A 16,971-nucleotide genomic window follows, 5' to 3' on the forward strand; every position below is an offset into this window, starting at 1 on the left:
AACAAATTTAATTATTTAAAAAATAAAAAATTATAAATTAAGTTTCTATTATTTTATATAAACTTACTTTTTATATACAGATTTAATTTTTTTAATATTTATAAATAATTTTAGTTTTAAATTATAAACACTGGTATATCATTAGACGTTAATGTGTCAATTGATTTATTCTTTATTATTAAATGTGTATAAAAATAAATAAAAAATTAGTTAGGATAACAAGTTTTCTATAATTTAATTAAAATATTTTAAATCCAAATTTTGGAAATATTTTTTTATAAATTATATATAATGAATAATATTTTAAGAATGAAAGCGTTCACTAACTCTTTTTAATTATTATATCTCGATATAATTAATAATATTCAACAAAATTTATTTTAGCATACATATTTTTGTTCCCACTTTTAAAATTTTATGGGTCCGTCACTGCCCACTTCCAACTCCAAGTGCCTTCAATGCTTATCAGCAAAGTGCTTCATAAACTACTGTGAGCAAGGGAGATTAAGCTTGAGCTGATCAAGGAGTTGATCTCTAACTTGTAGCATATCTTGCAAAGATTACTCATCATCTTGGCAGAATTCATACTGCACCAAGCTGCTGGGAGGTCCCGACCATACAAGGTTTTAAAAGGCGACATTTTAGTATTGCTATAAACGCTAGCGTTGTACCAGAACTGGGCCCATGGAAGCATCTCAAACCATCTTTGTGGGTTGTCAAAACAGAAGCAACGTAAGTACATCTCCAAAGTCTTATTCACAACTTCACTTTTTTCATCCGTTTGAGGATGATAGGAAGAACTCATCACCAGACTTGTGCCTTGTATCTTGAAAAGTTGCTGCCAAAATCGATTAACAAAGATCTTATATCTATCTGAAACGATGGAACAGGAAAACCATGCAGTTTAACCACATTTTTTATGAAAACCCCAGCAACCGTTTTGCTACTAAAATCATGCTTGAGTGAAATAAAGTGAACAAATTTGGGTTAAATGGTCTACAACCACCATAATCACCAAAAACCAACAGAGGGGGGGGGTAAAGCAACAATAAAATCCATATAAATGTCCTTCCAAACTCTCATAGGTATGGGAAGAGGCTGCAACAACCCCACAGAAAGCTTCGTCTCAGCCTTCGCCTGCTGATAAGTAGTACACGATAACACGTAGCTACGTATTTGGCGTTGCATGTGAGGCCAATAATTGGTCGCACAGATTCGGTCCATTGTTTTCACCACACCAAAGTGCTTTTCCACTGCACTGTCATGATATTCCTTCAGAATTGAATTGATTAAGCTGCTAGTTTGGGGAATCACCACCCGGTCTCACCACAAGAGAATCTCATTTCTCAAAGCATAGTTCGCATCATTCAAGGAACCCTATATGCATTGTTGTACAATGGCATTGAGGCTAGCATACTGATCAATTTCAGTTTTTAGCTGGTGCAGCCAATCAGACTTTGGTGATGACCAAGCAACAAAACATGATCTAGAAAAAGGCATTGGCAGGAACATTATCCACTCCGGGCTTGTAGTGGATCTTGAAATCATATTCTAACAGCTTGTGCAGCCACTTATGTTGCTCGGAGTACGTAGATTCTCCTTGAGTAGCGCCTTAAGACTCTGCTGATCTGGGCGAATGATGAATTACTTCCCTAATAGATAATGGCAAAATTTCACAATGGCCTCGGTGATGGTATAAAATTCCTGCGTGTAAGCTGACTAGTTACGCATTGTGGCTGATAATTTCTTAGAAAAGAAAGCAATGGGGTGCTTATTCTGTGTCAACACCACACCCACACCAGACCCAGAAGCATTAGTCCCAACTTCATAAGGTAGCTCAAAATTTGGCAAAGCCAATACTGGTTTGGAAGAGATAGCTCTCTTGAGATTTTCAAAAGCCAAATCAGCTTGAGCACTCCAATTAAAATCATCCTTTTTGAGAAGATCAGTCAACGGAGTTGCAAGAGTATCATACCCTTTAATGAAGCAATGGTAATACCCGGTAAGACCTAAGAACTATCGCCGTTGCTTAAGGTCTTGTGGCTGCTTCCAGCTGAGGACTGCCTGGACTTTATCAGTCTCCATGTAAACCCCACCCCTCGAAATTGTATGACCCAAATAATCAAGTTCATGAGTACCAAACAAACATTTAGATAACTTTGTGCACAATTTCTCTTGTTGTAACACTTGAAGAATAGTTTCCAATTGTTGAAAGTGTAGCTCCCAAGATGCGCTATAGACTAAAATGTCATAAAAAAATACCAACACAAATTTCCTGAGATACAGGTGAAACACATCATTTCACGAGGCTTTGAAACGTGGCCAGCGCATTTGTTAAACCAAATGGTATCACAAGCCACTCATAAAGGCCTTGATGAGTCCGAAAAGCAATTTTGAAATGGTCCTCAGGTTTAACCAAGATTTGGTGATAGCCAGAGCGAAGATCCAACTTAGAAAAGATATAAGAACCAAACAGCTCGTCTAACAATTCATCCATGGTTGGAATTATAAAACCGTCTTTGATCGTAATATTGTTCAAATCACGGTAGTCAGTACAAAATCTCTATGTCCCATCTTTCTTTTGCACCAGCAAAATTGGAGATGCAAAAGGACTCTTGCTTGGCTGAATAATCCCCTCATCAAGCATTTCCTGTACAATCAATTCAATTTGGGTTTTTTGACTATAAGGATACCGATATGGTCTCGCCTTCACAGGTTCTGCATCCTTAACCAAGGGAATGCAGTGGTTATGAGCCCGCTGTAGTGGTAGGCCCGAAAGTTTAGCAAAAACATCAATATACTTAGTTAATAACTGCATCAACTTAGGGTCCATAGAAGCTAGCAGTCGTAAGGGTGATTGGTTTTCCTCTATTAATTTCGTCAATTCCAAAGTAAATATTTCAGTTATAGCAATAGTGTTGATCAACCGCTTAATGTGATGGAATTGAGCACAACCTGTAGTCTGGTGTTTAATTCCCTGCACAGTGGTAAGTTGTCCATTGTACATAAATCACAAAAAAGTTGCATCATAATTTACTATATGGGCTCTCAAGGACTTAAGCCATGTAGTTCCAATGACCAAGTCGCTTCCCACCACATACAGAGCAAAAACATCAGGGATCGTAATAATGTAACCGGATAGATCAATCAAGTCCCAATGCGACCTTCCACTGGCAAAACATTGAAATCACTAACCACCATCTTGAACCCTGGTGTAGGCTCCACCGGTAAGTTCAAAAAATTGGCAATACGGGGCTGAATAAAACTATCGGAACTACCCCCATCAAGTAAGGTCTAGACCTCTAAGCCATTGATAAAGGCTTTAATTCGAATCATGGCTGGGCCTTCAGTACCATGCATCACATTATAGGATATGCTCAATGATATGTTGATCCAACACCTACAAGTTTGCGGTCTCATCCATAAACGTATCCGTTGGCCCCCTGGGCACCGTCTCATCCCCCAATTCAAGCTGTAATGACATGAAGTGCCAATTGGTACAACGATGACTCGCTGAGAACTTCTCATCACACCAGTATCATAACCCTTTCTCTGTTTTACTTTGGACTTCAGTCGAAGTAAGTTTTCGAGTGAAATTTCTGGTAGTGTTTGGTAGGGGCTGTTGTGGTGGTGTAGGAAGGAGTGGAGGAAAGGATTGGCGTGTATTAGGCCGCGGAGTAGCAACGACAGCTTCGTTAGAAAACTGAGGGCGATGGGTAGCCGACCCTGTAGTGTGACGTGGTTTGGTGATAAATTTATCCTCGTACAATCTCGCCAAAGTCACAGCACACATCAAATTTGGAGGACACTGAGCTTTCACTTCCCTTCGAATAGCCTGAATCCACATATAAAACAGTCCCTAAGGGCATTAGGCAGTTCATCTGAGTATGATTAGCTAAAGCAACAGATTCAGAATAATACTCACTCTCTATTCCATGTTGTTGAAGCTTTAAGAGCAATTCCTTGGGAGACTCGAACAATGAGGGTTTGAACTCGAGCTCAATCGCCCTCTTGAGTTGAGTCCATGAACGAAACTGTGTCACTCATTGTGATAATTGAAACCTTGGAATGGCCAATCCCGACATTTGAAGCTGCTAAACCCACATGTTCTTCATCGGGAACTCAGAAGAAATCGAAATATTGATCCATAGAGTAAATCCAACCCAAGGCATCATTTCCATCAAATTTCGGTAGATCAACATTCATCCTTCAGGGTTGCAATCCCGCACAAAACGGCGGGTCCCCGGTTGAGCTCGCACCATGTGAGAACTCATGAGAAGGAGAGCTAGAGCGGTGCAGATTGTGGAGCAGTTGCATAATGGAGGATTAAAGCGCAACAAATTTGTGCAGATTCTGCCTCCATGCCTTTCATTCTCGTGTTGTTCGCGACAAATATGGTTAATGAAAGCACCAATGAAAGGGTGTTGCAGTAGAAAATTTCACTGATAAATAAATATTTATTCAATTATGTAGGAAAAAGTAATAGCAAGTTCAATAGAACAGTAAATTGACAAGTACTAAATAATGTGATAACAACAAATGAAGTCATAAAGGAATTAAGGAATATAAGTTCAGCTGCATCTCAGCCACAGCGAGCATCCATCAAGGAACCTGGGAAGGGAGGAAGATGTTTAACAATCAGAAAAGGGAGTAGTTAGGAAAAGAATAGAAGAATATAAGGTTCATAAAATTTGTCACCAAGTACAAGGGAAGAGAATTTACCACATCACACCTAAAGAGCATATCTTTGCAACCTCCTATTAATAACCTTCTCTCTGACACTACGCCTTAGTCCCCACTCATCCTGATCAATTGCTACGTGTCCTGTATTTGTAACCAACTTAGAATTGCAATTTGTGACGCTCCTTTCATGCACCTCCTCCTTTTCATTAATAACCATAACAATACGTCATCCAAATGTGTGTTAGGATTTGGTTGAATTAGTCCCACATTGCTTAGAATAGCAAATGGAGTGGGTGGCCTAGGCTATAAATATGAGGCTAAGTTCTCCATTTGTTTTTGCACCAGTCAGAAACACTTTAAGCTTGTATCTGATTTTTCTTTTCCTCTGTACTCTTTTTTAGAGAGTGTTGTGAGGTGTAGTTAGATATTTGCTTTGAGAGAGTGTGGGTGTACTGGGGTGCCGGTGAGAGAAAGAAGTCTATGTGTTGTAACAATTTTCACATAGTGATATTCTCTGGTTGTCATTTGACAACGGCCGTGGTTTTTTCTCCGGTAATTGGAGTTTCCACGTTAAATTCTTGTGTTGTGATTGTGTCTATTTTATTTCTCTGTCAAAGGTGTTTTCTCAAGGGGGAATGGTGTATTATTCCCAACAAGTGGTATCAGAGCTTCGGTTCGGTGGGATTTATTCTTAGTATGCTCTGTGGTTGCAGCCTAGTCTGACCTTCCACATCAGAAAAGAATTTTGTCCTGTGACTTGAGGTTGATCTTTGGTTGCTGTTGTTGTTGCTGGAAGGCAGTGTGACTCTGTGAGAGTGCAGTTTGGAAAAGGTTCTGGCTAAGGAAAGACTTGGTATTTAAGTGTGTCCATTGTGACCCACCTCTCTTTCCTGGGGACCCTTCCTAGTGCACGGTCTACAGTTGAGTTATACTATTCCAGTATACGGTTGCAACAATGTCAGGATATTCAAGTGCTGTGAAGCTTGAAATAGAGAAATTTGATGGAAGAATCAATTTTGGCTTGTGGCAAGTACAAGTCAAAGATGTGTTGATACAATCAGGTTTGCACAAGGCGTTGAAGGAGAGGATCTCTGGTATGAAGGATGAAGATTGGGAGGAACTAGATTTGAGAGCTGCAAGTGCTATTCGCCTGTGTTTGGCTAAGAATGTTCTTGCAAATGTGCAAGGAATGAAAACAGCCAAGGAACTTTGGGATAAACTCGAAGGGTTGTATCAGGCAAAGGGCATCTCAAATCGGTTGTTATTGAAGGAGCAGTTCCATAATCTACGCATGGATCACAATGTGAAAATCTCCGACCATCTTAGTGCTATCAACGGTATTGTCTCTGAATTAGAGGCAATTGGAGTGAAAATTGATGATGAAGATAAGGCACTGAGGCTCATGTTGTCTCTTCCTTCTTCCTATGAGTATATCAAACCTATTTTAATGTATGGAAAGGAAACTCTGAATTTTGAAGAAGTTGCCAGTAAGCTCATTGCTGAAGAAAGAAGAATGAAAAATGAGGGTAGCACTTCATCAGATTTGGCGCTTGTAGCTAGAAGTGACAATTATGGAAAAGGAAATCGTGGAAGGAGTGTAATATGCTGGAAATGTGGAAAGTCTGGGCATGTAAAGAGAAATTGTCCAGGTAATGCGGTTTCAGAAAAAGACTCTCAATCTGATACTTGCAATATTGCTCTCTCTATGAGAGAAGGTGATGTTCTCTAGAAGACAAGAAGTATCCTCATGGTATTACCGCACTGCCATGGATAAGGATAAGTTGTGGCAATCGGGTCCACAATTGCACACGGGCATTGGTTGGCATTGAGATGTAAGGTGTGTGGCGGAGTTAGGTCGATGGCTGAAGAACTTCCAGGAAAAGCCAATTTGGAAGTTGCACCATGAATTTTCAGCAAGGTTTCGATCTGTACCAAGGCGAAATGCTTGGAGTGGTCTAATTCCAAGTGAGTATACTTTCATGGTGGAGTATGATAGTTCTCTGAACTATGATTGTCGGTATAGACAATGGCAGCAAAAAATTGTCGGTGTTGACAATGGAAGCTGAAGATGTGTGACTATTTCAATCAAGGTGGAGATTGTTAGGATTTGGTTGAATTAGTCCCACATTACTTAGAATAGCAAATGGAGTGGGTGGCCTAGGCTATAAATATGAGGCTAAGTTCTCCATTTGTTTTTGCACCAGTCAGAAACACTTTAAGCTTGTATCTGATTTTTCTTTTCCTCTGTACTCTTTTTTAGAGAGTGTTGTGAGGTGTAGTTAGATATTTGCTTTGAGAGAGTGTGGGTGTACTGGGGTGCCGGTGAGAGAAAGAAGTCTATGTGTTGTAACAATTTTCACATAGTGATATTCTCTGGTTGTCATTTGACAACAGCCGTGGTTTTTTCTCCGGTAATTGGAGTTTCCACGTTAAATTCTTGTGTTGTGATTGTGTCTATTTTATTTCTCTGTCAAAGGTGTTTTCTCAAGGGAAAATGGTGTATTATTCCCAACAATGTGATTGTCCACGGCGCCAAACATCACCCAAGGTAAGACCAGAGTCTGAAAATATAATCAAAGAAAATTGCATGAGCTAAATATCCATTTCGGCTAAAACTTAAACCTAATTAATTAATAAAGTTCTCGTGCACCAAACAAAACCATCTCTAAATTTATCCATAGTCTTTATAATATGGTAACCCATTGCTCAAAATTTTTGGAATCGTTTGGTATGCATTTTTATTGTTTTTGTATTTAAAATTTTGTGAATAAAAACGAGAAAATAAGACAAGAAAATAGAAAATTGAATGTTATTATTTTCTTTTTTTCTTTCATAAAATTTTGTCCGCATAAAATATTAAAAATAAAAAAATAAAAAATACAAACTAAACGCACCCTTAGCTTTTGTGCTCATTTTCCTTTCTCTCCCCCAGCAAATATTTTGCTAGCATGATGCACACCCAAAATAAAAATAGATATATGTTATTAATGGATGAGATTATGGATAAATAAATAACAATTTTAAAAAATAACCTCTTGCTATCCAACATTTATTTTTCATCACTGCATATAAGTAAACATGATATATTACGAATAAGGATGACAATAAAATAGGTAAGAGCGGATTTTCAATCTATTCAATTTCATCCGGCCCTTTTTAGACAATAAAATTGTTCCAACACTATTCGTGAGCTGTTATACTTAATCTATCTTTGCAGTCTTGTGGGTACCCACCTTATAACCTTTAATATTTAATATACAAAATTAAATTTTAAAATTTATAAAACAATAATTAAAAGAACTAAGGTTCAAACAACATATTAAAAAAATAATGTCTTATTGAGTATTGTGTTAATTTGTTTGGGATAAAGTATCAATATGGTCCTGTCTATTTGTTCGAATGACAACGCGACCCTTGATAAAAAAAAATTTATTTCGACTCCTAACTCTATACTTCCTCTGCCAACATGAACTCTCTGTCACTTTTGCCGTCAAGGAGTAATAAAACTTGTTGATGTGCTCACGTGATTTATTAGTAAAGATAGGAGCCTATCTGTCCTGTTTTATATGAGCACAAATAACATCATTTGTTGCCCCTAAAAGATGTTATTAGATAATTCTAATCATCTCTCTCTTTGTTTTATGTTTGGAACCCCGCAAAGAGTGTGAAAGTGGGGATGAACTTGAAGAATCTTGATGCAGTCTCATAAATTATTCTCTACCTTGTCTACTTGGTTTAGGCACTGCATATTCACCAAAAGTATTAGATACAATGTTGGTGGAAAGTTATGTGTTAGATGGAGTAAAAGGCCTTAAATAAGGGCCAATGGTAAGAGAATTCTGATGCACCACAAAAATTGGAACAAATGAGAATGTAGATGGTGACCTAATAATTGAGTGCTTCATCCCTTATGATGTTGTATTGGCCTGTGGGAGTGAAAGGTTTAAGTTGATGGTCAATAAACTTAGCTTAGATATCATAAACTTAGTTAGATGTTACAATAAAATAGTATGATTTAATTGTGATTCAGATTATAATTTTTGTTTGGGGAGCAGTAAAAGTAGAATGAACATAACTTTAACAGATATAATCATGAACGTATTCATCATTGAATTCATAGTAGTAAATGCAAAATTGGTACTCTTGACTATTTTTTTCTACTCCTTAAACCTGTATAAATCATTATTCATATATAATCAATTAAACACCTAAGCATTTTATTTACAGATAATTAAATCATTAACCAAAACATAATGTGACACTTAAATCCCAAACCTTATTTATAAGACAAATTAAACTCTAAAGTGATTATACTTATGTGGTATTGATAGAATCCACTCATGCAATATTTTTCTTGCTAGCTCTTCTTTTTTTCGTGGTCATAGGCTTTTAATTGGGATATTTAGGGGGATTGGAGCAAATTTTGTAATAGTGGCCTTTTAGCCACACTTATTACAGGTGATTTCAAATGTCTTCTAGCCTTGTTGAAATGCATCTTTTCCGTAAACATGATCAATTATTCTCTTCATCTTCAAATGATGAGCAAGTTTTTAATTGGGAGGTAATGACTTAGGTGAATTAATTGGTATTCATTATTTTTTCTGTTGACTAGTTTGATGCTTTGTGAATAGACTGATCTAATAGTATCTATTGTGAGTCATCTATGAACAAAGTTTTTTAACCTCATCCCCATCTTAGTCATGGCTACAACATCATAAAACAAAGGAAGAGATGGCTATAATCATTTAATAACGTTTTCTGAAAGTAGCAAAATAATGTCATTTGTACACATATGGAACATGCCAGATAGACCCGTGTCTTTTCTAACAACCCATATGGACATCTAATATCCACTTCACCATCTTAATCTTCCACTTCAGTAGCTTAATGAGACACATCATCAAATTTCATTATTAATTGACGGCAAAAGTGATACAAGGACCATGTGATAGACGGAGCACAAAGTCAAGGGTCGAAGTTGATCGATTTTTTTTATTATCAAGTCGCGTTGTTATTTGGACAAATAGATACAGATCGAGTTGGTACTTTACTCTTTCTCTAGTAATTATATATTTTTTATGAGTATGTGTTTGAATTTTAATTTTTTTTATCATTTTTTAATGTATTTTCATATTTATTATTATTATATCGAAGTGGATAGGAATGGGTTCGCAATAAACCTGCCGTGCCCACAAGAAAACCTATTCCTAAATAAGACAGATACTAAAAATAATATAAAAAAATAAAAATACAAAAATTTGTGTAATTTTATTTTGTGTAGTGATAAATTAATCGTAAAAAAGAACAAATAATAAAAATTAAATTTATTTTTATTTGTTTTTATATACAAATTTTAGAAAAAAAAAATACAGTAACAGAAAAATATAATTAAAAAATTAAAAAATAAATTGTGTCTTTTATTAATATTTTTATGTCTAACAAAAACACAAAATACACTAGTTGGCGAAGACAAAGGCTTCTTTAGAAAACCCTATCACATAACAGCTCCCAGAATGGTAGAAAATTTGAATTATTGTTATGACACAATTGAAATTGAGACTTATTTTATACATTAGAGTAACTATATTGTTATCGTACTTTAAAAAAACATTTAAATAAATTAAAAGCAGTAGTAGATAATTTTTAATAATGGTAAATTTTATTATTTTCTATAAATATTTTTTTGTGTGTTATTTTCGAGTTCGATAGGTCAAAAATTAATTTATCGCATTTTTGAGCTTTATTTAACAGTTTGTCACTGGCCAATAAATCTTTATCTTTATCTTTATAGTAATACAAATGGGGAGCTCATTTGCTGACGTGGCGCTCATACGTTGAGTCTGGGAGTTTATTTGCTTACGTGTCGTTACTAGAAATTTTTAGATTTATATTTATAAATTATAAATTATTATTTGCTCAGGTTGTTATTTTCAAATTTTAAGTTTGGGTTGTTTTACTTAGGTTGTTATTTTTAAAATTTTAAATTGTTTTATTTGTTTGGATTATTTTACTTATGTTGTTATTTTTTAAATTTTAAATTATTTTATTTAAGTTGTTATTTTTTAAATTTTATTTAGATTGTTATTTTTTATATTTTAACACTATTTTTTAAAATCTGTTAATTCTTTTTAGCATAATTTTTTAAAATTTTGTTGATTTTTTTTTAAATTGTAGCTACATAAATTCTTTTAAAGAAATTTAGAGTTTTAAAAAAATTTACGTTAATTATTCTTCGGTTGTTACATACTAATATTACAATAAATAAATATTTACGTTAGTTTAGAATTTTTAAATTATTATTTATTTAAGTTGTTATTTTTAAATTTTAAATTTGGGTTGTTTAACTTAGTTTGTTGTTTTTTAAATTTTAAATTAAAGTCAACCAAATTTTAAAAAATTTAGTTATGATGCAACTATAAAAGGATAAGTTCTGAGAGATGTAAAGCACCACAATTTAAAGTACATCAATCACTTTCTTTACATATATCCAAAATCTCCCTACTTATTCTACTGGCTGATATTCACAAAATTGCTAACATTAATCCTACAATCGACAATTTGTGTGTACGTATACGAGTGATATGGTTATGGACACTATCAAGTTACGGAAATTCTCCATTGCCATACTCAATTGAGATGGTTTGACTCGATGAAAACGCGAGTTTTCTACTAATATCCTTTTATCCATGACTCCAAGGTTATTTATTTATTTATTTAAATTAAAGTCTATGTACATTGGATTAGATATTAAATAAGTCTATATTTAACTTTTTCTTATGTTATTTTCTTTTTTAAGCAGGTATCGAATAAAGGTTGGTGTCATTGATGATTCTAACTGTGGATGTTATGTAGTCTTTGACAATGAGGCAAAACAAGTTTTGGAAGAGAGCTGTGTAGAGATACTTGATCCACTCCTATTGGTAAGATCTAACCAATATTTATTTCTAAAAGCATTAGTGAAGATATTTTTATTGGTACTTTTTATATTATTTATTATTAATATATTATGTAATATCCTGTAGAAAGGAGATCTATCAGATACACCTACACTTTTACTCAACCTAATTGATAAGATCTTTCTCTTCATTATTAAAGTTCAAATATATGATATTTTATATTTTTCACCTTCTTATAAAGTTAAGAAGATGACTAATAATGTGGATCTCATAAATAAATTCAAAGAGGCTCACCCTATTCAAATTGTGAGTATATATAAGTGTACTTCTATTAAAAATTAATTTATTTTTTGCTTTCTTGGTCATTAGTAGTATCTAATTTATAAAAAATAATTAATTATAATTTTAGGATATTGACTAAACCGGTGCTTTGTTTCTAATTTCAAAGACATCCTCAATCATTGAAGGGGAGAAAGTAGAAGGTACTAAGGTATTTGTTCAAAAAATATTTTTTTTGTTTGTTCTCTCAAAATTAGATCTTAATTTTATTCAAAAAATATTAGTGAGATAAAATCAAAGGTTAGAAAGAAGTCTTTAATTTAACGTGGTTTTTTGTACAGAATTTGTTGCTTGAATTCTCCATTGAAGTTGCGGCCAATGATGAATCTGAATTGTTGGAAAGTGCTATTACACCAACTAAGTGACTATCCTCGGAGTCGGAAGATTCGAAGGTGGAAGGAGATACTTCAACTTGCAAGAAGATCAAGATTAAGAAAGAAACTTGAGAATTTGGATGCACATGTTTTGGAATCTCTTTTAGAGTCTATCTAATAGAATAATGCCAAACATATGTTTGTTTTGGTGGAAACATTGTCTTTTCTTGAGTTATTATTTTTCTTTTGGTTCTTTTCGATTTTTATGTTTGGAATTTAGAATTTTTTTAAATATAAATTGAAGTTATTTGGTTATTACTTGTGATTTTATTTTTAATTTGATTCTCACCGTTGATATTCTGATAATTTTTAATTTAATATTTAATGTCATAAAGTTATAAATTTTTTCTTTGAATTATTGTTGATACAATTAAGTTAGTTATTAATTTTAATTGTGTACTTATTTAAAAAAAATCTAATTATAATTTTTAATTAAAGTATTATGTTTATAATTTTAAATTTAAATTCAAATATACTTTTTTTTTTTGAATTTTTACGTAAGCAATTGGGTTTGAGAATATTTTTTAAAAATTTATATAATTTATAAGTTACTATACTAATTACAAAGGATTATAATAAAATAAATAGAATTATCAGTCTTATTAAGATGTGAAATTATTTATACTATTTAAAAAAATGTAATACTGTTTAAATTTTAGAAAAAGTATAATAAAGTTAATATTGTTTATGATAAAACTATAAAAATTATTTTTAAATTAACAAATTTCTATATTCCTAATGGACAACGGACGTTTGATTAGAAAATTTTATTTAAAAATTTAAAATTTATACTAGCTAATTAGAAAATTCTATTTTAAAAATTTTAAATTTGAATTTCTAATACTAATTTCTAATTAAATAAGTTTTTAACCATTTCAATTTTTAAATTTAAATTTTTTTACTTGCCACATTTATAAATTTTTATTATTATCTTTTTAGATTGTCTCTCCACAGTAGAAATACTTTCATCTTTTTCTCTCTTTTTAAGTATTTTTTCTAAATTTACGTAATTTATAAGGTTATTAATTTTTAGATTGCATTTAATTTTATTTATTTTTATCGATAAATAATAGGATTGATACTATTTATGACGAAACTAATAAAAATTATTTTTAAATTAACAAATTCCTATATTCTTAATGAATAACAAACGTTTAATTAAAAAAAGTTTATTTAAAAATTTTAAATTTACACTAGCTAATTAGAAAATTCTATTTAAAAATTTGAAATTTAAAACTCTAATACTAATTCCTAATTAAGTGGCTTCTTAGCCGTTTTGATTTTTAAATTTAAATTTTTTTTATTTGTCACATTTATAATTTTTTTCTATTTACTTCGTTTACATTGTTATTTTTTAGATTATAACAATAGAGGTACTTTTATCTTTTTCTCTCCTTTTACTTATAAGTTTTTCATTTTCAATCTCTTTAACTATAAGTTGAATTTATTGATCGTGAGATTAAACTTATATTTATTTGAAAAAAGATACTTTTGTAAAAAATATATATATTATTTTCTGTAAAATATGTTTACGTAACTAAATAAATGAGAATAAAAAAGAAATTAAAGCAGCCATCGAAAATAAAATCTGTGCAATTTTACATAGACATAAGAAGGCATTAATTTCATGTTCTATTTGGTAAGTTAGACATGAGAAAAAATTGTAAAAAAATTAGTGTTTTCGCATTTTAGAGAGACACAAAATACATGTTTTTAATGGGTATTTGTGTACGACTATGTCTTTCATATTTTTGTCTCAGTAAACAAACAACATACATGTACTCCTGTGTACTCCTGTGTCTATATTTTGATGGACATATATACCAAAAACAGACGCTGTCATATGTGTACTACTTTATTTTTTTAATAATATAAAAAATTTGATAATAAAAATGTATTATGTATAATGTATATACATTTTTAATTGGTTAAAAAATTTATTTATTTGATATTTTTAGGTATATATTGAAAGATACAAGAAGTCCAAAGAGAAGTAAGATTATATTGAAGAGAAGATTGATATTAAAAGACAAAGAAAATACAAAGCAAAGCACAATTCAAGGTAGATTTCATATAAAAAAAATAAATTAATTATTTTATCATTTTTGTTTTTAGGTTAGAATAATATATTTTTTTATTTGGTATTTTTAAGTATGTCAGTTCTATATATTTAGTTTTTATTGGGTATACAAAATAACTAACATGTCATGAGTATTTTGGTCGAATGAAAGCCCATAAAATACAATATTTTTTATATATTATTTAGCTATTGACAAGTAATAAATTATTAATTTACATTGTCTTCGTAATATGTTACTAAATTTGTTTATGAAAAAATTACAGGAAATTCGAGTGATAGTTCTAATGGTGTGTATTTTCAATCGGTGTTGTCGAACATTACAAATAGCATTAATACATATTTTTATTTTTGTATGATTTTTTTTAGAACTTGCTTATGGGAATGTACATGCACTTTATGTATTTTGATTTTCCTACTATTTATTCAATTATAAACTTTAACAGAAAATATGTTCAAAACTAATATCTCGAGTTATCTTATTAGGTAATAACCCAACACCACATTGATCAAGGTCTCCAATTACTAATCTACACTCTGTAGATAAAAAAATGATGTTCTAATATTAGTGATATTAGTAATTCAGGTATCACACATGAAGCATATAATAGTCTATGTCATCAGACAAGTCAACAACATTTTCAACAAACATCAAATAATATCTACCAGTTACTATGTTAATATGTTTTTATTATTTAAAGACCAAACATTTAACTTTTTAATTGGTCTATTAAAAATAATCATTGGTATATGCTAAATAATTATTATAGATTCATTGGAGTACACAAATCGAATTAGATTGCAAAGGGATGTAAGACTGAATATGAAGACTATGCTATTTCAAAAGAGACATGGTAAGATAAACATGATAAATTGTAATTATCACAAAACTAAAATTTTACTTTTTTTATCTTTAATACTACCTTCATAATATATATTCATAATTCAGCTGATTCAAACATTTAACATATATTCATTTTTCTTTTTTTATAATATAAAATACTTGATGTATTATCTCTAATGATTACAGGAGCAAGTACATTTAATTCAAATTTAGATACTAAAGAATTAGAAGAAGTGTGCATAGCTGAAAAAAAAGACACCTGATACAAAGAGAAACATTTTTGAAGGAATTGACTACAAATCTTTCAAAAAATTTTCAAGAAGTTGAGAATATTACTGAAAATACGACTATTTTAGATGATTCTGTGCAAATTTAATACCCAGCCATATTCGATGTAGCTGAGAATACAGGTAATTTAAGAGGTAGCAATATCAGCACTTTATTATTTACTATTGTTATGCTTTTTATAAACAAAAAATTATCGTTTAGTGTTCAAGTTTTAAAATTCAAACTAAGATATGGTTATATATTATAATTTTTGTATTTGAACATTGATTTATTGTAAAACTTAAATCTTGAGATTGGCACAATGAAATTGTATTATATGATCTCATCTTTTTAATCCATAAATTGCATTCTTCGGTAATCTTTTATAAATATTATTTTTATACTTAACATGGTGAAAGAAAGGTATATTTTTATATAAATTATTTGTTGCAGATATAACTAAAACAATTTATTATCTTGGTGATTATTAGATGTGATAGATATTGATGACCCAGAATTTTTTGTCGGCATTGCGACGCCATGATATGGTACGAGGAGAGATTAGAGAAGTCCAAAACAGGATCCAATTTTGAGTTCTCAATATGTTGTATGCGAGGGAAGGTACAACTGCCGTTTTGAAGCACCTGATCGGACGCTCAGGAATCTTATGTCAGTTACCGATCAACATAAGACACATAAACCATTTGGTGGTAAGATTGTTGTTCTAGGAGGTAATTTCAGACAGATACTTCCAGTGATTCCGAAAGGAAGTAGACACGATATATTAGCATCCGCTATTAACTCATCCCAGCTGTGGTCATTTTGTAAGGTTCTGAAACTGCATACGAATATGAGGCTTCTAATGTCTTCTTTGGATCAAGATGAAGGTGAAATGAAGATATTTGCTAATTGGATACTTGATGTTGGAAATGGAAATATTATCTCTGTTGTTGGTGATGAATCAGAAGTTGAAATTCCAAATGATCTATTGATTACAACTACTGATGATCCTCTCTCTCATTTGGTAGACTTTGCATATCCAAATTTGTTGCAAAACATGTCAGATTACAGGTATTTTCAGAGTAGAGCAATTCTTACACCCACACTTAAGAGTGTCGAGAAGGTAAACGATTTTGTCTTGACAATCTTTCCAGGGATGGAAAAGGAGTATTTGAGCTCTGATACAACATGTCAAGCTGATGAGAATGAAGATGTAACAAGAGTGGTTCACACCAGAGTTTCTAAATGACATCAAATGTTCGGGACTACTCAATCACAAGTTGACTTTGAAGCCAGGAGTGGCTGTAATGCTACTGTGAAACATAGACCAGACTTCAGGTTTATGCAACGGGACAAGATTAATAGTTAACAAACTTGGCAGCAACGTAATTGGAGCGACGGTAGTGACCGGTAGAAATATTGGAGATAAAGTGTACATTCCAAGAATGAACTTGATCCCTTCAGATTCAGGATTGCCATTTAAGTTCCAAC

At 32.0% G+C, this 16,971-nt stretch overlaps 1 long non-coding RNA gene across 1 annotated transcript; it reads left to right on the forward strand.

The window, feature by feature from the left end:
* The first annotated feature begins 11,462 nt into the window (after positions 1 to 11,462).
* LOC140174589 (uncharacterized) lies at positions 11,463 to 12,530 on the forward strand. Its single transcript, XR_011864326.1, has 2 exons — positions 11,463 to 12,069; positions 12,200 to 12,530. It is a non-coding gene; the product is annotated as an uncharacterized lncRNA (long non-coding RNA).
* Positions 12,531 to 16,971: the final 4,441 nt, after the last annotated feature.

Source organism: Arachis hypogaea, chromosome 8 (assembly GCF_003086295.3).
Source record: "Arachis hypogaea cultivar Tifrunner chromosome 8, arahy.Tifrunner.gnm2.J5K5, whole genome shotgun sequence".
NCBI lineage: Eukaryota > Viridiplantae > Streptophyta > Magnoliopsida > Fabales > Fabaceae > Arachis > Arachis hypogaea.